The 22,668-nt window shown below is 34.6% G+C and overlaps 1 long non-coding RNA gene across 2 annotated transcripts in view; it reads left to right on the forward strand.

Moving 5' to 3' along the window:
• The window catches only part of LOC110347046 (uncharacterized), a 313,267-nt gene that overhangs the window by 40,065 nt on the left and 250,534 nt on the right, over window positions 1–22,668 (forward strand). The window contains exons 2-3 of one of the 2 annotated variants that reach the window (XR_015442477.1): window positions 6,801–6,935; window positions 11,375–11,512. This is a non-coding gene — a long non-coding RNA (uncharacterized LOC110347046). The remainder of the gene's footprint in view (window positions 1–6,800; window positions 6,936–11,374; window positions 11,513–22,668) is intronic. The other variant, XR_015442478.1, reaches the window with a different exon arrangement.

Here is a 22,668-nt window from a genome sequence, read left to right on the forward strand (position 1 = left end):
CCCAGATCCAACTGGAAACTTAATACTTCCCTTTCAATAATGACTAGAACAACTAAGCAGAAGAGCAGCAAGGAGGAGGGGGAAGATGGAGGAGGAGAAGAAAAGACTTAAGCATCTCTACACCAAGTAGACCTAACAAACATCTGTAGAACAAACCACCCAACAGCAACAGAAAACATATTCTTCTCAAGGGCACATGGGATATTCTCTAAGATAAGACTCTGTGGTAGACCATAAATAATACTCAATAAATTTAAAATTATTGAAATAACAGTGTTCCACAGTAGAACAAAATTAGAAATTAATAACAGAAAGTCGAGACATTTGCAAATATGTGGAAATCAAGGTTGAAAAAAAATCACAAGAGAAATTAGAAAATATTTGAGATGACTGTAAAGGTGCAATATATCAGAGTTATGAGAAGCTAATTTCAAAAGGCCACATATTGTATGATTACATTTATATGAAAAGGAATGCACAAATCATGTGTAAATGTCCAGAACAGGCATGTATATAGAAAGTAGATTAGTGGTTGCCAAGGCCTAAGGGAATTGGGAAGAAATGGGAGAAAATAGGGGGATGTGCTAATGGTGTGGGATAATCTTGGTGGGTAATGAAATATTTAAAAATTGATTAATGATGGTTCCACAACTCTGTGACTATACTAAAGGTCATTTGTTGTGCACTTTAAATGAGTGAATGGCATAGTATGTCAATTATATATCAATAAAGGTGTTAAGAAGAAAGAGGAGGAGATCTGCCCTCACTCAGCTTATCATATTTACTCCTGAAGCCACTTACAGAAAATCTGCTGGACTTCTTTAAATTGTGGAAGGTTTTAAATAAGAAATGTAGTTTGTGAGTTCGATTCCAGTACCTCCAAAAAGCAAAAAAATGTAGTTTGCATTAACCGTAACAGCTTTAGTCCCATGAATAAGTCATACCTAATTTTGTAACTTCATGAAAGCAAAAAATACATTAAAATTTTCTCAGATAATCCTACTGAGAAATCAATTGGGTATCTTAGAAGACTCACCCATTGGTTAACCCTTTCAATTCAATTCTATAAAGTTATTAAAGATGATGTCCACAAAACATTTGTGCCTTGAACACACTGAGACATGGCCTTTTGTTTCTACTTCAATATATAACAAAATCTGGTACATTTATGTTAGGAAGAGGCAATGAATACAGCAATCATAATTTCAATTTGTTGATAAAAACAAAGAAAATTAAATGATTTTTTTTTTGATGCAGAGGAATGCTATGTTGCCTATCCTGGTCTTGAATTCATGAGCTCAAGTTGTCCTCCCACCTCAGCATCTGCATTATCTGGGACTATAGGCATATACCACGATCCTCAGTTTAAATGACTTAATATGAAAAAGACTATGTTTTAGAGAAAAATTGGCTTCAATTTTGAGGTTATTTTTCTATAACCTTTGAAGAATATTGCCCAGAAATAAAAAGAGAAACTTTCCCTGAGTTCTCCATCTCATAGGTCTTTTTTTTTTTTTTTTTTTTTTTTTTGGTGCCAGGGATCGAACTCGGGTCCTTGCGCTTGCGCAGCAGGTGGCAAAACCACTGAGCTAAATCCCTGGCCCCACATCTCATAGGTCTCAGAAGAAATAATCCTGTGTTTAGTGTCCTTGACTAGTAAAATTATTGGTTGTATGTCTTCCTAGCAAGGATCACTAGTTACATTTTTTAATAATTTCTACTATGTAAGGATAGAGGTTATAGGCAGAGACTTCTCTAATGATATTTTCACTTCCCTTCTCTAAATGGAAAATATTTAAAATATTATGATTTAATATAAAAAGAAAAACTTTATTGTTATGAATCTATTTGAACAACCTTATATTTTCATACGAACAGTGTTAAGATTATAAGGAATATTAGAATTACAAGGATGGAAAGATCTATAAAAATCTCAACCCTATAAATATGAGGGGTTTAGACAAGATGATTTCCAAGGTCTTTTTCTAATAATGACTCTTTAAATTCTCATGCTTTTGGACTATAAAAAGCCCACTTCCATTTCATTGAGATTTCTTTAGATGGAGGACTTTTCTTATTTGAATAGTGACTATAGTATTGCACCATGGTTTGGGAATTTAAAATCAGGTAATTAAAATTTATTTTTCTCAGTTACCAAGAGTTTTGATTATTTTCTCAATAATAATTAGTTAATTTGTATTTCTAACTTTTGTGTTAATGAACACACTATTTCATGAAATGCTTTTACAAAATGGTAACATAATTCTTTCCCACGGTTCTTCTTGGAGATATAGGACTCATGTACTTTTATCAGAGATGACCATGAACTAAAAGACCCAAATGAATAACAGTAGAAGGATGTTGAATTTCTATTTGACTGGAGCCACCACTCAGGTCCTAGTCTCCTACGAACCACAGCAGCACACAGCGAATTACAGGAAAGGTAGAAAAATGAGACTGAGAAGAAGCTGAGCTTTGGGTCTGATCAGTGCTGCTTTGGGCAGCAAAGACCAGTAAGCAGAATCTTAAAGAATGACACCATAAGTTATTTTTAATACCACTATCATCTACTCTACCAATCTGGGTTATTGTTAGCTGTTAAGTTTCATTGGTTGTCCTTAGTTTACTCACATTAAGCCTTGGGTAGGAACAGCCAGTTAGCACTTCAGATACATGTGAGTTATAAATAAGTATGAGTCACTAACTCCTAACCCAGCTGAAACATCATCACGAGAGTATCAGGACTACATTTATGTCTCACACACTTACCTCTTGCCCAATGGTATGTTCTGTCTTTCTGACAAAGGCTTTCTATTCCTTGCACTCAGGTAGTTCACTGCACAGTTGGGGGGAAGGGGCAAAAACACAGAAACTATAGTATTGCATCATTACTAAGGCACATATTTTTTTTTCCGTATTTCACATATTGGAAATCAGATTGTGCTTTATAGTTGATGGTGTCTTACAGACACTGTGGCTGGGCAGAAGTCATTAAATGTTCTCAGGGTCAGTGCAGGCTTGATCATAACTGCTGATATTGTCCTTCCTTAACTGAGGTAACTGCATTGTTGATACTGCACAATTTAATTGGCACTTAAAATGACTTTAAAAATTAAACCGTAATTCAGCATTAGAATGAAAAGTTAGCATGTGTGTGGAAAGGATAAAAACAATGGAGTATATATTTGTATCAATGCAGTAAATACATATAATTTGAGGGATAACCCCATTTCTCATTTTCTTGCAAATTAATTAAACACTTTATGGATCTTGAGAAAGAAAAATACAAGTTGGATAAGTTATGTACAGTCTTGTGACTGAGATGTGCAAAAGGATGCCTTTCATCTACTGTACACATGGTGTACACAGTGTGTAGCCTTTGGTCCAGGAACATCCACACCATCTAAGGATTTGTTATAAATGCAGAACCTCAGGCCCCATTCCAGACTTTCAAAGCCAGAATCTGCATTTTAACAAGACCCATAGCTGATTTCTAAGTGCATAATAGACTGAGAATTACTGGTATCACATGCCTAGAAATTCAACTAGAGGCAGGAAAAATTGTCAAATTCCTTTGAAGACAAGAAAGAAATTTCAAAACAACAAGAGCTGATGTGACCAATTCATTCTTCCTGCGGGACTATCATTAAGGTGTCAGATTTCAATATCAGAAATATCCTGCTGAGTTTGAACAGCAATTTCTTATCTTTCTGTGACATGTGATTTGATGGAAGAAAAATTGAGACCATTGGTTGGTTAAGTAAGAAATGCTAATGAAATTCTGGGTTTTTAGATATGTTTTACAGTTACAGTAAAAGAACTCTTTCAATATGTGTAAAGTAAAAATTCTAAGTAACATAGCTTTGTTATAATTTTATTGGCAGCTTTTTTTGTTCCTTAGTGTTTTATAAACTAATACTATGTTTCATAATTGATGGTGTCTTAGACTTGATGGAAAGCAATATAATACAATGTGCTAAACACTATAATAGCAAGAAGCAGGAAATGCTGTAGAGCAAATAGGTAGTCATTTCTCATCTTCAGGGAAGGTTTGTCATCTTGAACAAAGTTAGAGTTGAAGATGGGACTGAAGTGATGAGAGATGCAGGGACAGACCATTCCAAGAAGAAGGAATTAGATGAGCAAAAGCATCAAGACTGCTTGGCAAGAAGCAAACAGGAATCTGTTTTTTTTTGGATGATGGGGAAAGATGAAAGGGCTACTATGGCTTAAATATAAAATGTACCTCCAAAGACTCATATGTTGAGGGCTTGATCCCCTTGCTGCAGTGCTCAGAAGTTAGGCCTAGGGAGGTAAGTGGATCATGAAGGCATTGACCTCATCAATGAATTAATTGAATTAGCTTATTAAGGGTGGGCCCAGTTGAAGGAAGTAGGTCATGATGGGAGAGGGGCCTATATCCTGTATGCAGTTCTTTCTTCTTTTCCTTGCTATCTCTGCTTCCTGGCTGCCATGAGGGTAGCAGCTTTTCTCTGGCATGCCCTTCTGCCAGATTTCTTCTTTGGAGTCAGCTGATGCAGGTATAAAACTTTTGAAACAGTGAGCCAAAATACTTTGTTTTTTAAGCTGTGCATGTCAGGTATTTTGTTCCAGGGATGAAAAAGCTGACCAATACAGGGATGCAGAGAATGGTGGGTTACGTTTTGACCTTAGCTGTAGTGTTATAGAGCAAAAGCAAAGGAAGGTACCTCTACATGCCAAAGGAGGCTTTGGAAGTTAAAGGCTCATATTCCTGCTGGGAGAACTGACTTTGGGACCAGTTTTCTACAGAATTAGGTTCAAGGACATAGGTTGTTCCACACTTAGATTTTCCTGATAAAGGATAGCCCTCATTTACTGAATGGTCCCTGTCTGAACATTATTATCACCTTAAGTGATGTCTGGGTCCCACTCAGAAAAATTCTACATTAACAGGCTAAGGAGAAGCATGGATTTTGATATTTTAAAACCCCCTCACCTCCAGGAAACTATTGTATAGCTTATTTAAAAATAACAGGTTTAGGGTCAGGGGGATTATGGAGTAAACAACTGATCAGCAGTAAACAGGAACTTCAGTGTCAAGAACTAGAACATTATATCATAGAGCAGAGCATCATTCAAAACCCTTCCTTTTTAGGTGAAGCCAGAATGGAGAGCTAATAATGTGAGCCTCAGGATTCACTAGACACCTTTGGTCATCTTGGAATGCTCTTATTTTACAACAACAGATCTCTTCTCTGGCATTGTATGGATGTTTTGAATGCAAAAGATAGATCCTCAACTTTCACATCCAGGCTCTCAGATTCACCACCAGAGCAGCCCCAAGGTGGTGCTGTTGGACTGATGGTTGTATCATGGCTTGGAAATGCTGATGGGGCACTAGTAGTGCAGAGCTATCCATCTGACTGGTACCCTGCTTGCTTTGCTGAAGTTACAGAAGGTAGTTGTATGGCTCTACCTCCTGGACAACTGTAGTGGTGAGTGGTGGGGGGTTGTATGTAGCCCTGAGGAGCTAGTATGGGCTGTTTGTATGCTTCTGTCCTCAGAATGAGCTCTGTGAGTTCACTGGATGACACATCTCCAAGCCCTTATGGCTTAAAATAATGAAGCATCATGGTGCTGGGGGAAACATTTATTCTTTCTTGCTCAGAACTCACCATCCCAGTTTTGCTTTGAGGAATCTACTTGTCCTTCATTTTCAGTGTGAGTGTTTCAGGTGAAATGGGTAATCTAGAAAATGCTGCCTGTTTGTATAAAGTCTGTGAGCTAAGAATAGTTTTTACCACTTTTAAAGCACAGGGAATGGAGAAAAAATAAGAACCAAGATACATCATGTACAGGTATAAGCACCCAATGATAAATGTAAATGTATTGTATACCTAAAATGTACTAATAAAAGAATATAAGCAGAAAAAATCAAAAGGGTAAAATCTCATGATACATAAAACTTATACAGTACTCACATTTCGGTGTCCAAAATAAAGATTTATCATAACTTAGCTATGCTCATTCATTTATATATCTCTGTTTTTGCTCTAAAATGGCAGAGTTGAGTTGTTATGGCAGACTATATGAGCTATCTGGCTCTTTATGGAAAAATTTTGGTGACCCCCCTACCCCAGATTATCACTGTATGATTCACTTCTCATAATGACAGTGAGTGGGTTACAAGACCCAGTATTAAATACCCTGATCTTTGTTTGAGCTATTCAGAAGCTAGCTGTCTTTCTGCTGCCTCAGGTCAAAGTCTGAAAATGTCAGGAACCACTAGCCAGCCCCTAAGGATGAGGTCTTTGTCATGCTTGTCTAAAATCATGCTAACTTAGAATTTTCTGCTATGAGAATCAATACATTTTTTTAAATCTTAAATGAGCTAAAATTGGTTTTTGTTGCTTGCAGTCAAAGAAACTTAACTGATAAGGTCATCTGGAAAAAATCCTACTCCAGGGGTGGAGGAAATAGGATTAATTAGTTCCCAAGATCATTGTTTTAATGTGGAAACTAGCTACCTGGCAGAAGACTGGCAATTGGTCTTAATACTGCCATCTGAGATTTGGTTTTGTCTTGTTCTGGGATAAAACCTAGAAGCTCAGAAATACAGGGTGTATGAAATTAGTGTCTAGGACCTTTACAGCACATGTCTAAGTCTTCCTGAGGCACAAATACTGTGAGGCTTCAGGGCTTACTATTTTTATATACTTTTACCAGAATTACCCATATAATGTCTAATTTATCTCCTATAGACTCTTTAATGTCTGTGTATACATTGTCAATATTATTGTATTTTTTTAATTCCAAAGATATGGGAGAAGATGTTCATGGAAGAAATGACAGAAAAGCTTAGTAATGAATAATGTTTTATTATTCTGTTTGATTTGAATTTTCAAAACATCGGCCTAACACAATCAAATATTAACTCATCATCAAGTAAGAATGTAAGTAAATGCAATAGTTTGATAATAGTATTTTAAGAAATATACATCTACTTACCCTCCTACTGATTAATTCCACTTCTTACCATTTAAACATCAAAGTTACTTTCTGCTCAGTATCTCAGGGAAAGGATGTGCTAAGATAGTAAGCAGAAAAAAACCCCAGCATAAAAACTGTAAAAATTCAGGAAACTTGGTGGCAGAAAGCTTACATCTTTAGGATAATGGAGCATCTCTGAGCAGTGACAAATTATTTGCAAGAAATAACCTGGGTGATTGTTGCTTTTACTTTCTGGAGAGGTAAAGACTCACCAGGCTGTATATATGAAGGGAAGGGGGAAAGGAGGACACGGAGGGGATGTTATGACAATAAAAATGAGTTGATTTCAGAGGTGGAACAGTTCTAAAGAACTCTCTCACACATTCTGCTGGGGTAAAAGATGTCTACTCCATTCCATCCAGATTCCATGCTGGATGAGTCCAAGAAGGAAGCTCACTGGTACCCCACCCCCATCCCCATCTAAATGTGATTGTACCACAGTGTGAAGATCTCGGTGGGTCCCCAGGAAGATGGCAAGGGGGCTATTGTGAGGTGCAGTCTGCAGGCTTCCATTTGTACTGTTCCCTGTCATGCTTCATGTTACTGACATGCTAAGGCACTTCCTTGGCAGAAAAACCTGAGAAGTAGCACAATTTCCAGACAGTATTGTGATAGTGAAGTATTCTAAATTTACCCCTGCCCTTCCTCAGGGTTTGACATATAAATTAGGTTGAATAAGGTAAAAATATTTCTCACACTTAAGTTTATGGACGGAGATCAGGGACCTTCTAGGTCAGCTATATTCGTCTCCATTAGTGTGGAAAAATCAAGAGTTGACTTCACCCCTCAGTCATTCCAAGTGTGACATTTTAAATGTAACAGCCAACAGCATGCAAGTATTAGAACAGGTGGTCCGTATTTCATGTCACCGGGTTTCATTGCATTATATGTACTGTTCATTTTGAAGAACTGCTTTTTGTTCATTTGGTTATGAAATCTATTCTTCATTGAGAAAGAGTGAGTCACTGGATTTCATTAAGGAACTTTTGAGAGAGATTTTCATACTTCACTTTCTTTAACACATAACCAATGAAATAAGAGAGCAAAATCACATTTATCTTTTATAATTGTTTCCTTCCTCTAATACATAACAGATTTTGAGAAACATTAACATAACAGCTGTATTGAATAATTCTCCCTCAACCAAAGAACAATATGAGTAATCTGTTTCTAAAATCTCTTGATTTTCTGACACTGCTTTTCCCATCGTTCACCTGGGAAAAGAGCAAGGTGAAAAAAAATACAAAATGAACTATGGTAAAAGCTTTTCACTGGCAGCAAAGAATTTGGCCTTGATGTTATTATTGTCCAAAGAAAGGTATGACTATTAATAGGCAAGTGGTTCTCAACCAGGGGCTGTTTTGCATACGAGGGTCTACTTGAGAATTTTTAGAAACATTTTTGGTTGTCACAGGAGGAGAGGTGGGGAAAGTGAAAGATGTGTCCCTCGTACCTAGTGGGAAGAGGCAAGAGACTGTGCTAAGCATCCTATCCAGAAGATAGCCTTAGTTTCTATCGAAGGATTATCTGACCCAAAATGTCAGCAGTAATTCGAAGGACAAGAAGCTCTGATATAAAGTCATGAGAAAAAGAGGTGTGATTTGAGAAAATTAGGAAGATGAAAAGGGTTTTTACAGGCTGAGAGCACGTGGATATTTGTTGAAAAAGGAATTAAGAAGCCATAGGTACCTGAAGAATTGGATAATTCTTTTATATTTGAGGCAAATTTTAAAGGAAAACTGTTTTAAGAGGATATGTTATTACCAACTTTTTAAGGAGAGGATTAAATTTTATGAAATGAGCAGTGTGGTTATTAAGCACAAAAACAAGACCATGATTATGTTTCACAATTTATGTTGCTAATTTCACATAATATAATGTTTTGTGTACTGAATGGAGAGAAATATGTAGACTTAATGAAAAAACATGGAATATTTCTACCCGCTACATTTTAGAGGCCATGCCCTTGGAATGGTTGATTCTGGGGCCAGCTAAGGAGAGTCGAGAATGACAGGTTATGGAGTTTCAGTCCAGTTATTAGAAGTGGAAAGGATGTATTAGGTTTCTCCAGATAAACAAAACCAATGGGATGGACACGGACACACACACACACACACACACACACAAACACACACACACACACTTAGAGAGAGAGATTTAGTTTTTAATTGTGGGATCTAGCAAGTCCCCAATCTGTAGGACAGGTAGGCAAGCTAGAGATTCAGGTAAAATGTTAACGTTGCAAATCTTGAGACCGAAATCTGAAAACTCAGGCAAAAATTATGTGTCTGGAGGCGAATTTCTTCTGAGGACTGTGAGAAACAATCTGTTCCACAGCTGTTGCCTAGCTTCTAGTGTTTGCTTAAAATCCTTGGTGTTCCTTGTAGAAATATCACCTTAATCTTTGCTGTCATCTTATATGTTGCTTTCCCTCTGTCTATGTCTATGTACACATTTTATCTTTTGCTATGAATCCCAGTCTTATTGGGATTCCAGTAACAGCTCCAAGAACTCTATTTCCAAATGAGGTCACATTCTGAGAACTGCAACATATGAATTTTGGGGGCATACAATTTAAGCTCTAAAAGAGGGTTTAAATAGGGAAGTAACACTTTCTGAATTGTTCTATACTGACAGAAAACTGCAGTTTTCTCTTTCTCAGGGACATGTTATTAGAATATGACACAGGAAAGGCAAATGGGACAGAATCTTAATTTTTTTCCTGTTAAGTACTGGGAATGGAAACAAGGAGTACTCTAGCATTAAGCTGTATCTGCAGACCTTTTTTTTATTTTTATTTTTTCCTTTGAGATAGGGTCTTACTAAGTCCAAGGTGGACTTGAACCTACAATTCTCCTGCCTCAGCCTCCTGAGTAGCTGGGATTACAGGCATGGCCCACTGTGTCCAGCTAAAAATGTTTTTGAATTTATATTTTTTATAGTCTAATAATAACAAATATGTAAAAAGCTAAAGCATTATAAAACACAGAAAACAAAATCATTATTATATTGCTCCTCAGAAAAAACAACTTTAGCAGTGTGTAATACGTACATCTATATGTAAATATGTGTACTTAACAAAAATGAGCATATCATACATATGCTTCTGCATTTTGGGCCTCTTTTTTTTTACTTTGAAGTATATTTTGGACATCTTTTTGTATCAATACTGTCTTGGTCCATTTTCTGTTGTATAACTGAATATCACAAACTAAGTAATTTATAAATAATAGAGATTTATTTAGTTATGGAAGCTAGGAAATCCAAAAGCATAGTGAAGCACCTGGTTGATATCTAGTGAGGGCCTTGTGCTACATCATAATATGGTGGAGGGCATCACATAATGACATAGAATGTATTTGTCAAAGAGAGCTCGCTTTTATAAAGTAAAAGCAACTCATTCAATAACCAGTTATTCTCTTAATCCATGAATGAATTAATCTATTCATGAAGTCCCTTTGACCCAGTCACTTCCAGAGTATCACTGCCAAATACTACTAACACGTGACTTTGGGGATTAAGTTTCTAACTCTGAGAGACAGACACCCAAATCATAGAAGTAAATAATAAGCTATGAATTCTTTTAAGTTGATTGTTTAGTACTCCATTGAGTGAGTGTGCTGTATCTGCTTAACCAATCCCTTAATGAGGCCATTTAGGTTATTTCCAAGTTTTTAGTTTTATGAAAATTTTACAGCAAATGCCATTCATTCATTTATGGTGACTATCATTCATTTGTGTTCCTGTGTAAGTAATTTTTTTTTTCTGGGTAAATTTTTGGAAGTACCATTATTGAGCCAAAAGATGTGGTCATTTTAAATTGTAATAGACATTTTTAAATGTCAGGTGAAAAAGTTGTATCAAAAAAATTTCTCACTAAAAATATAGGAATTAGTTCAGCAATCTCTATGTGGGAAAAAGTAAATATACCTTATTGACATCAAATTTAAGATTGTGCCAACACAGTAATTTCTTATTAATCTAAGAATAGATAACATTGCTGTATTAATACACACTCATTTAAGGTCTTGTCAACAAATCTTAGTTTACTGCTTACATTGGTTTCCCCCTCTAGATAGAGTTTGTTCATGATTAAATACTGATTATATTGCTACTGGTGTGTTCCACTTTATCCATTTGTTTGAACATTTGCCATCAAAATTATAGCTCATATAGGCTACTCTTTTAGTTTCAAATTCTCAAAATGAATAAAAAAAGTATGTTCAAATCATAATGTTTGAAAACTATTTAAAATGCTCAAAAATATGATTCCCTTATTATCAATGTGTATGACTATAAAACTTGAATAGTTTTAATATTTTTTTCCGGGCTTTCTTCTCAGCCCCCTGATGTTTGGATCCCAGACCAAGTGTGGACTCCTTCCTACTGTTTTATTTGCTGGAGTCAAGAATCACGTGTCAACACAGGGCTTCTAGTGAATTTAGTCTTGTATCCTATTGAAGATCCTGGAAGAGGTCTGGTAAGAACTGGTACCCAAAGGTGCTATCATTTCTTTCTTTTTCTTTTTTTGGTACTGGGGATCCAACTTGGGACCTTGCGCTTGAGAGGCAGGTGGGTGGAACCGCTGAGCCGAATCTCTGGTCTAGGTGGTATTATTTCTAATCATAATTCTGGAAAATTATTGGATATAAGATATCAATGCAATATCTGTTCTATTATTAGAGTGGAGCACAGTCATGGAGACCCAAGGACTGCTGGCAACTAGAAATCTTAAAGTCTAGCAGTCAGTTTCTGGCATCTGTTTGGAGGATGCAGAATCCTTGCCCTAGGGCCAAGTTTCAGAGCAGGCTGTAGAACTGGGACAGGAGGAATGGAAAAGCCCGTTAGAGTTCTTGTATACCAGAAACTTAGCATCAGAGATCAAGGTCATGGAATGATTTTAGGTCTGGAGATGTTTCATGAAATTTCACATCCAATATGCAATTTTTTTTCAGAATTGCTTTTTGAGGCAAAGTCATTGAGGTCACGTTTTTCCATACAATATCCTTGTTTTTTGTACTGTATAGAACTTTCTAAATATCATTTCCCTTTACATTTTCTTCTAAGTTGCTGTTTCCCATTCTGGAAGTTTTGATGGTGGTGTTGTCTTTATCTTATCAGAGGGTAGCAATGGATGGTGCTTAGTCAATGAGCAGGACTCATTTTTTTCTGAAATGATTGTAGTGGAGGAAAATGTTGAGGATATGTTGTCATACAGTAAGTCCATCACCAGAATTAACAACTAAATTTATCCACAGCTATTGTGAGATACCATCAATAGCAAAGTGAATCTCAGCTTCAAATCCTGTTAAAATGTGTACCACAGAATTGAATAAAATACAGTATGTCCTTAAAAATATTAAATCTGAGGAAGTTTAATATTTTAATTATTCAGCACATATTTACTGGATCCAGTACTAAACCCTGCCATCTATTTTTATTTGTTGTATTTGCATTTTCTTTCACATTTCATAAATAACTTAGCTAATAGTTTGTGAATTTAACTTTTTTCTTCCAAAGATAGAGCTCTTCTATTTTTTTTTTTTGGTTTATGCAATTTTATTGAAGAAAAATAAATCAATTACTAGCAGAGCTATTAGTTGATCACTAATCCATTGACAACTTGTATCATTTACTCAGTGCTACATTGAACAGTGTATTGGAAGATAGATTAACTAATAGCTCCAAGCCTCCTAGCAATTTAAATGAAGATTACAAAATGTTTTGAGACCCTATTCTGGAATACAAAGGATGTTTGAGTTCCAGTTTCCATTCTCTGAAGAACAAGAACAGGTCATTCCTTGAGCTCTTCTATTGTTAATTCTTCTTTCTTCCATTTCATTATTTTGTTTCAATTTTCAGTTGTTTCCTTTAGTTTGTGTTTTCCCTAACTCTTTAATTTAAATGTCATATAAAATTATTCATTTTCTTAATTATTTAGATATATAAATATTTAAATACATAAATTTCTTTTTGTTTCTTTTTTGGTACCGGGGATCGAACTCAGGACCTTGTGCTTGCGAGGCAGGCGCTGGAACCACTGAGCTAAATCCCTGGCCCCCATAAATTTCTCTTTGCTCTAGCAATATTTTATTATTTCTGATATGTTGTATTTCAACTATTGGTATTTCCTAGATGCTTGACAATTTCAACTTAGAGTTTTTCTTTGATGAAAGTTTGTATTAGAGAGAAATTTAAGACTTACAAGCAGAAGAACTTTTTTTTCTAATTTTGTGATTAATTTCTATGTTTTTTATGTAAGGTGATATTATCTATATTATTTTTATTATTATTATTTTTTTGGCACCGGGGATCGAACTCAGGTCCTTGTGCTTGCGAGGCAGGCAGCAGAACCACAGAGCTAAATCCCCGGCCCTGTGTTATTTTTACTTTCAGGAATTTTAGCCTTTTGTGGCCTAACCTGTTATCTCTGAGAGAAATGAATTAATTTCCTATATTTACTTGTGTTTCTGTATACTTTTTATTTCTTATTTATGTTTTAAGAGTATTATTTGGTACAAAAATACTCATGACTCTTAGGTTGTTATTGTGGGTTGTAGGTTTGCTCTAAAGTGGCTCTCTTTGCCTTATTTTGTGCTTTTTGACTTGTAGTTCTCTGACATTGCCATCATGATCCTGCTTTCTTTTGGTTTATATTTGCCAGACAGATCTTTGTTGATTTTCTTATCCTCAACCTTACCGTGTCAGTTTGCTTCAAACTTAGCTTTTTAGTACCCCATGTTTTACTATGTGATCTCATCTCATTCTTTTTCTTTCATCATCTTTCCATTTATTTATTCTAAAACATTTATACAGAATGTTATTTAGACTGTACATGAATTATTTGTTTTAAATGACATTTATTAGTTTTTCCCTAACCCCTCACCCATCCCACAAATAGCCTTCCTCCTTGGTTGAGTTATAGTCCCCTGTACCTTAGCAGGGTCAATAAAATCCACAGATGGACCTGTGACTGCCATTGTCTTAGGAGTTCTTTGATTCTCAGTTCTGCAATCAAATGTATTCCTGGCTTGCTACCAGCAATTTTGGCACTGTGTTTTGCTTTTGTGGACTGGATGGTTGGTTTAAGATGTCTTCAGAGAACTATAGATCTTAAATTCATCCATATATGAAAATCTCTAATGTTTGTCTCTGGAGCAGGGAGGGGGAAAGGAAGAAAGGGACAAGGAAAAAAACCACAAAATAGAAGGAAGAAATGGAAAGCTAAAAGAAGGCAGAGAAATGTCAAGACCCCAGGGAAAAAATCATGTACTCCAGAGATCTGATACTTGAAATATTTTTTAAGGAAAATTATTATATTGCAACTATGGGAAGGTTAAAGGGTCCCTCATTTTTTTGTCCCTTAGAAATAATGACTAGGTTCTTTCTTTCCTTTTGAAGTTCAGTGTCTTTATCAAGAGAGATACTTTACCAGTTTGATCACTCACATGCATTGTTACTGAAATACGTGACCTTTGAATTGGTAGCTTCAAATTTTTATTTCAAAAATGATTTTTTAAATATATTTTTGATTATTTTATATCTTATTGTTCTTGTTTTTAGGGGCCCTAAATAAATGTATACTTCATTGCTTTGCTTGTCTTCTTGAGCTTCATTTCTTCTCTGGTTCTTTTAAAGCCTTTTGGTATAGCTCTGTTGCCTCAAGTTGTCTTTCATGTCCCTGCTTTTGTTTTCTATATTCTCTTTTCTGTTGCTTCCAAGTATGACTTTCATTTTTGTGCTGTTTTTATTTTTTCCTTCCAGTGCCACCTGGTTTTCTTAGCATTTATTAAGGACATTATTTCATTAAGTTCTGTGGTTATAGGGGTACTTTTAAGCTTCATGACAACAGAGTTATCTCTTTTTGATCTGATAATGGAGAAGGCTACTAAGTGAGTAATGCGTAGGAGGTATATACAACATATAAACACTGGACAAAAGGATGATTCACACCCTGGATCACTGGAGTGGAAAAGTGAGATTTCATCACCCAGATGGAGCACAATTTAAAACTTGTGAGTTATTTATTTTTCTTTTAATATTTTTGGATTGCAGTTCACTACAGGTAACGGAAACTGCAGAAAGCATTGTGGTAGATATGGGAGGACTGTTGTATATTTAAAGTGTGTTGTGGATTTCCATCTATATTTTTGGAAAGAGTCATATTTCTTTTTTATGTTTTTCTTAAAGTGTTTTTACTTTGATCTCATGTATATTTCTTTTCCTTTTCTCTTATTTTATTATGGCTGAGCTATGATTAAGTGAGGTTCTCAGTTCTTGGTTGAATTGTACAGACAAGTACTACTTTTACCCTAGTAAAATGGATTATAGACAATGGTGTAAATTCATTCTCGGCAGGAAAATCCTTTTATTGAGTGAGTTCTAAACTTTCCTTCTGCAGTAAGAGAAGCTAGGTTGAACTTGGGTCTATGCTTTTACTATTCAGTTTAATTTCTTTTGTACAAAGTAGAACTTTGCTACTTTATTGGTTATAAAATATAACCTCATGGGAAATATAGCATAAAGAAATAAGAATCACTCATAATTTTATCACTTAGGGATAATCATAATTTTTAGGTCTATCAGGCTATAATTTTTAGAGCATTTAAATTTTATGGCATATAAATATATTTATATATACAATAGTATATACACAGAAAAATGCTGCATATTTTCATGCATTCATATATATATACATATTTATATTTAGTGAATACACATATAAAATATGCCAATATTATGCATACATAATTAGGGAATTTAACTTTATCTTTTTCCTAATGTTTATCCCTGAGGTTTTCAAATTGTACTCTGTGGCACCCTAGGGTCCTACACTAAATTCACAGGGTGTCAGTGGAAGTTTTAAGTTCTTGAGGGAAATGCAGTACTATTAATATCTCTCAGAAACCCTGTGAACTACTAGATCGAGATCATTTACAATTCTGATGTTAGATTGAGTTACAGTCCTTTCAATGACATCATCTTTGTAAAAGCAACTAAATGCTCTGTGAAAATTAATGAAGAACAGGAAATGGGGCAGTGTCCATTCTGAGTCCAAAGTGTAAGAAGTTGTGCAGTTCCCAGCATTAAATGTACCCCATTAATGAGTAATTGTAGCTAAATAATTAAATAAAAATATTCAACTTATATGTATTGTTTATGCATATAATCTGCATAGTAGAACCTCAATCAAATGTAATAACAGTAGAAAAAAGATAGTTTTAGACCTCTAAGACCTCAAAGTATTTGCCTCTCTTGCACACTTTCTCAGGAAACTTTTGGAAAAAAAATTCTGTCAAAATGAGATTAAATCAAGAAAGAGTATCCAAGAAACAGGAGATTTATCATAGAAGCAAAGCAAAGAGAACTCTCAGTATGATGGCAAGTTGCTAAGTTAAATCTTTTGCTAAGTTTTTCCACTGGGATTTTTGAACATTGACTTGAGTTTTTTATTCAGGAGATAAGCCCTCTTGCCTTGTTGCAAATTATTTCTCTAATAATTCGCCTTTTAATTTTGTCTATGGGTTATTTTACTTTGCTACACAAAAATTTAAAAATTCAATTGATTAATGTAAAGATAATTTCAACTTTCAGATCCTACGATTCTACAGAATTATAAAATGGACCAAATGGAAGTGAGAACAGGTACAGGGTGGCACAAATGAAGGAATGTTGGATTCCAGGCCAAGATTCTTGGGTCACAGCTACCTGAATATTTTAAGTTATAGAAACTAAGGTAGTTGCTTGATTTCTTTGGACTTTAGATATGTTACCTGTAAAATAATGAGTCATTTAAAGATATTTGCTAAGTATCTTCTAATTGTTTTGATGTGATGTAAGGTAGGGGGAGCTTTGAGATTAAATTTAAATTGGCTTTTGGAAAAATGTTAGAAATAATGAAAACAAAATTTTCAAATAAAACCATAAGACTGTATAATTTAAAGACATTGAAGAGAGGAACGTTACGTCCTCATTTTAGCTGTGCTCTGGTTATCCAGTGATTGTATGAATGAGAGGGCACCAGAGTGCCCGGAAATGACAAACTGGCAAAAAAGAAACAGATGAGAACTTGCTGAAACTTCACCTGCAGCATGTTTTGAACACTCTTTCTTTCTTTCTGTTTTTTTTTGTTCTGAGAGTTACCACTCATCACAAAAGAGAAAAAGACTGAAGAGCTCTGAAATTTACCCGCAGTCTGCAGGAGGAGATGGGGAATATTCATATTTCCATGATTTTGTAACTCTTTCCCTAAATTACCACCCCATACAACCTTTTTTTCCATCCTTATCTCTGTGATCCAAATACAATGCTGTGATCAGGGTGTAGCTTTTATTAGTATTATCTGAAAATAGGAACAAGACATTGCATACATTTATTCTGAAATGATATTAATTTTAAAAATTATCTTCAAATAAATAAAATTGTTTTCCAGCCCACTTACATCTTTCATGTGTCTTTGTTCAGAACATCATCAGGGAAATAAATCTCACTTCTGTACTAGACTTCTTTTATTTTTCATATTTTCTACTGCAAGTTCGTATTTATTCTCATGTGTATATAATGATAAAAGCCTCACCAGTTGTGTAATTTGTGAATATTTCATCTTGTCTTGTTAAAAATTACAGTCAGAACTATTTCATTAGTATCTAAGAGAAAATAATATAAATTTCAAATATCAGTCAGGATGTATAGTTAGGAATTGAATAAGCTTGAAAACCCATGTATTTGTACACATTTGAGACATTCATTTGGTTCTCTTTTTTTGGTACCAGGGATTGAACTTGGGACCTTGCGCTTGTGAGGCAGACACCAGAACCACTGAGCAAAATCCCCAGCCCTCATTTGGGCAATAGACTATAAAAGAGTTGGTTTACAAACTAAATGGAGTAAGTGTGTTAGGGTTTTACAGTATTTGGAATCATCTTAGATGAATTCTAAATGAGAAAAATAATCCATATACATTTAAAAGAAATTAAAATGTATTAGAGAAACTGTATTAGAGGATATGTATTCATTATCATTATGGTTGTTTTAGTAATGGTTTTATATCACCATATAATGCTAGCCATTTTAAAATACCAGATACATTTTAATTATAAAAATAGTCATTAAAAAACACTATAAAATATAAAATACAGGAAAGAACACATTATCCCTACCTTAACACAATGTTGTATACTTTTTGCTATCCATCCTTACAATCTTTATCTTTGTAGACCTTTATATAGTTGTTGTATTATCTATATTCAGTAGTCTAACAAATGTGTTTCTGCATTTTCCACATTCTCACAACCTTATTTATAAGGTTAGAAATAATAATAGTTTGTATTTGCATATTATAACTTGCTTAAACACTGCTCATTTGTTGGATATTTTTCATTTTTCTATTAAAATGTCACATATATAATCTTTTTTAACCATGTGAACAACATCATTGGCAAGATTATGAAGTTGAAATGTGCAACATTTTTTTTGTTGTTTTTTGGTTCTGGGGATCAAACTTGGGACCTTGCGCTTGCAACACAGCCGGCGGAACCACTGAGCTAATTCCCTGGCCCTACAACATTTTTTAATGACTCTTGCTTGGTATGGACAGACAAATTGCTTTAGAAAATGATTATGTACATTTAGAGACAGTTAATAATGTGTAAAACTGCCAGCACCACTGTGAAAATAGAATTTTAAGAAGCCAATTTAATGTATTTAATAATACTTTCTTGTTTTTTGTTTTGTTTTGTTTTAAATTAATGGCCTTGGCAGAATGAGTCCAATGCTGCTGTGGGAATATAGTTGTGATTAGAGACTAGAGCAAGAGAACTAACACTTTTGGTGAAATTTCACAGGAAAAGAGATTGTGACAAAGCAAGTATTTCAGCTAAGTGTTGAGTAGGGAGTGGAAAGGTTTCTTTTACTCCAGAGTTAACTGGCCATTATGGTATGTGGCTGTAATCCCAGAACTTTGGAAGCTGAGTATCCATAAGTACAGTCCAGCCTGCCTACTTTAGTGACTTAGAGAGACCCTGTCTCAAAATCAAAAAGATAAAAAAATGAAAGAAAGGATAGGGATGGAATGCAGTATGTAGGCTTTTGCTTTAGCCCCTAGAACTCAGAAACAAAAACAAAACACCAGAATTTTTCTCCCACAGTTTGCATTCTGGTTTTGAAATTTGGCCTATTCTCTTATTCCTTTATTATGATTTTGTTGAAAGTAAAGAACAATCTTTACTGCCTGCCACTTTAATAAAAGAGCTATTATTTTCATTATAAAGGACAAAGGACATTTGTTTTGGGTTTTAGTGGAAGATAAGGGCTTCTGTGAAGTGTTAGCAGCACTTACCTGGATACTCCCACCATCAGACCTCTATAGCCATGGGATGCTAATGACTAAAGTCTGGTGAGGAGAAATTTTGAATCTACAATCTGACTTTGGAGACACCAGTGAATTTTTTTTGAAGTACATTTTATAATTTTGGTTACTGGGAAGTCCTGATACGTCAGTCTTAGGCCATTTGATTTTTAAATCGATTAGAGCCAGTGATTCAACTACTTTTACAGCTGGCAGAAAACAGGACTAAGTTACTTGACCAACTTATTATAAATAATTGAATATTACTGAAGTCATAAGTTTCTTAAGGGACAACATGTGAAAAAATAAAAACAAATTTAAATGTGGAGAACTGAAAGGAAAGAGCAAATAGAGTGAAATTACAAATGTGAAGTTAGTCTTATATTTCTCACTTTAGAACCTAAAATTCATCACTTTAGAACCTAAAATTCATGTCCTGAGAATTTTAGGATGAAATATACACAAACATTTCTTAATAGTACTAAGAAATTATAAGACTATAATATTTTCATTTCTAGGTATATACTCAAAAGAATTGAAAGCAGAGATTTGTCCAGATATTTGAATACCCATATTCATAGCACCATTATACATAGTAGCCCAAAAGTGGAAGTAAACCACGTTGATAGCTGAAGCGATAAACAAAATGTGCCATGTACATACAATGGAATATAATCCAACCTTAAAGAGGGAGGACAACTAGTGCAATCATTATGGAAATCAGCATGGAAGTTCCTCAAAAAACTAAAACTAGAAATTCCATTTGACCCAGCTATTCCCTTTCTAGGTATATTCCTTAAAGAGTTAAAGACATTACTGACACATGCATACTTATGTTTGTAGCAGCACAACTCATAATAACTAAATCTTGGAAGCAGTCTATATGTCTATCAACAGATGAAGTGATAAAGAAATGTGGCATTTATACACAATGGAGTACTACTGTGCCATAAAAGGATAAACTTGAAGGAAAATAGATGTACTTTGAGACTATAATTTAAGCAAAATAAAGCAGACACACAAGCTTAAATGTCACATCTATTCTGTTGTATGAGAAACCCAAAATATAAATGAAGAGCAAAATAAAAGATAACAGGAAATAAGGAGATAGGTCTTTTGCCAAAGGAAAGGGGACCAAGAGATAAAGAAGGGGGGAAGGAGAGGGAGGGGAATGGAATGAAAAAGAATTAAGGTGTGTTATGTACATGTACCAACTCCCCAGAAAGAATGTAATCATTGTGTACTGCAAACAAGTACCAATAAAAAATGTATCTACAACACAAAAAAGGAAGGAAATTCTAATATATGCTATGATATGGATGAGCCTTAAGGATACTATGCTGAGTGGAATAAGGCAGACAAAAAAGGACAAGTACAATATGATTTCACTTACATGAGGTATCTAAAGCAGTCAAATTCATAAACACAGAAAGTAGATTGGTGGTTTCCAAATTCTTGGGGAAAGGGAAAATGGAGAGCTAGTGTTTAACAGGCACAGAGTTTCGAGAAGATTAAGAGCTTTGGAGATAGATGGTGGTTATGGTTGCACAATGGTGTGAACATACTTAATGCCATTGAACTATGTACTTAAAAATAGTGAAAATGACAAATTTTAGTTTATATTTATTTTCCACAATTAAAAAAGTAGAGGGTTCAAAAAGAGGAGGGCTATCTTATAAAATGATAGTAATCTTTTGCCAACTGCAGTTTCTGGAACACTAGGGTCCATTTATATGATTTAAATTTTATAACAAAAATTTAATTATGAGATTTTTCACATTTATGAGGTTTAGTTTACTCCCTTATAGTTTTTCTCAGATCTGGTCATCAAAGTTACTTATTAAACTCTATAAATAAATAGATACAAATTTCTGGGCTCTGCCTCAACTTGGTTGAATCATAATCTCCAGGAACAGAGGCCAAAAATTAGTATTTAAACAGGTGCTTTAGAGGATCCCTATGCAGCAAAAGAATATTAAGCACCCCCAAACATACACACATACACACATACAGCTTACTCTTTCCTCCTTCGTTTCTGGGCATAGGTCTATGGGAATTGTGCAGAGAAAAAATTTTCTCCTTTGAACAGTTAATTGGAAAATAATCTGGGGAAATAATACTTCTTCATCACCTTGATAATTTATGAAAAGACGTAAGCTTTTTGTAAAAGGATAAGGAGATACTGCTAGTAACAGATACTACAATTATTACCATCTTTGGTAAATAAGAGTTCAACATCAGGTCCTATTTGAGTAAAAAATAAAGAAAAGTGACAGTTCTAGCTCTAAATGTTGTGGATCAATTTTTGTATATTAGTATTCATTATTTATTAACATAATAATTACTATTACATTAATTTATTGCTATTAGATGCCATATTATTATATATATAGTGCATGTTACTATTTTTCAAAGCACCTTCATGAGACCTATAGAACAAAAGGTTTTTGTTCTATATATAGAATTAGTGCAAATGCAAGACATTAAATTTTAACTCAGCAGAAAATGTTTCTCAATCTGAATGTTCAGGCTTAAGATCTTATTTGTCTCAACGGATCTTGGGACAGCAACAGTGGTTCTGGAATTATTGAAAAAGGTGCTCTGGTAGAGTATTTTCTACCAGAATAGATTTTTAAATGACCAGTATTATTTGCTTTGGATAAGATGTCTTTCAGATATTTATTTATTCTGATTTTAAATTATATATATATTTAGCTATTATATTTATTTCCTATCCAAATTTTATTTTCTATGAAAAAGTATTACCAATCAACTATTCTGTCATTCCCAGAATTTTTCAAAAGCATAGCTTCATGTGGTTACCAAGGGATCACTGTAATTATTTTGAGCGTGAAAATAAGCATTATACACTTACTCCTCATTACTTTAAGAAAAATTGGACTAGTCACTGAAAGCGTCTTAATAAGTGTGGAACAGCAACATATTACTTATTTAATGGAGCAATTTCTTCATACCCTACCATTTCTGCATGTTGGTGAAACAGTCTTATCAGAAAAAAGACAAGGAAAAAAGTAGGAGCTAGCTGCTTCCATGGAAGATTTTAATGAAGGCATTTGTAAAGGTGCAACCTTAAGAGCTATAGCCTTGTGGGCAGCCTTCAAAGTTCTTATAATTGGGGTGGTGTCCCACTGGGACAGAAAGACATCTTCATAATCTCTATAGGCTTCTCTGTCACCAGACCTCAATGATGAGGGAGGTAAGTGCCACACAGCAGAATGCTGAGATCAATTGAGATACAGTACAATGATACCTACAAAGGAGTAAGAACC

This window comes from Heterocephalus glaber, unplaced genomic scaffold, assembly GCF_053883595.1.
Source record: "Heterocephalus glaber isolate CG9 unplaced genomic scaffold, H.glaber_assembly_v1.0 deba00001550, whole genome shotgun sequence".
NCBI lineage: Eukaryota > Metazoa > Chordata > Mammalia > Rodentia > Bathyergidae > Heterocephalus > Heterocephalus glaber.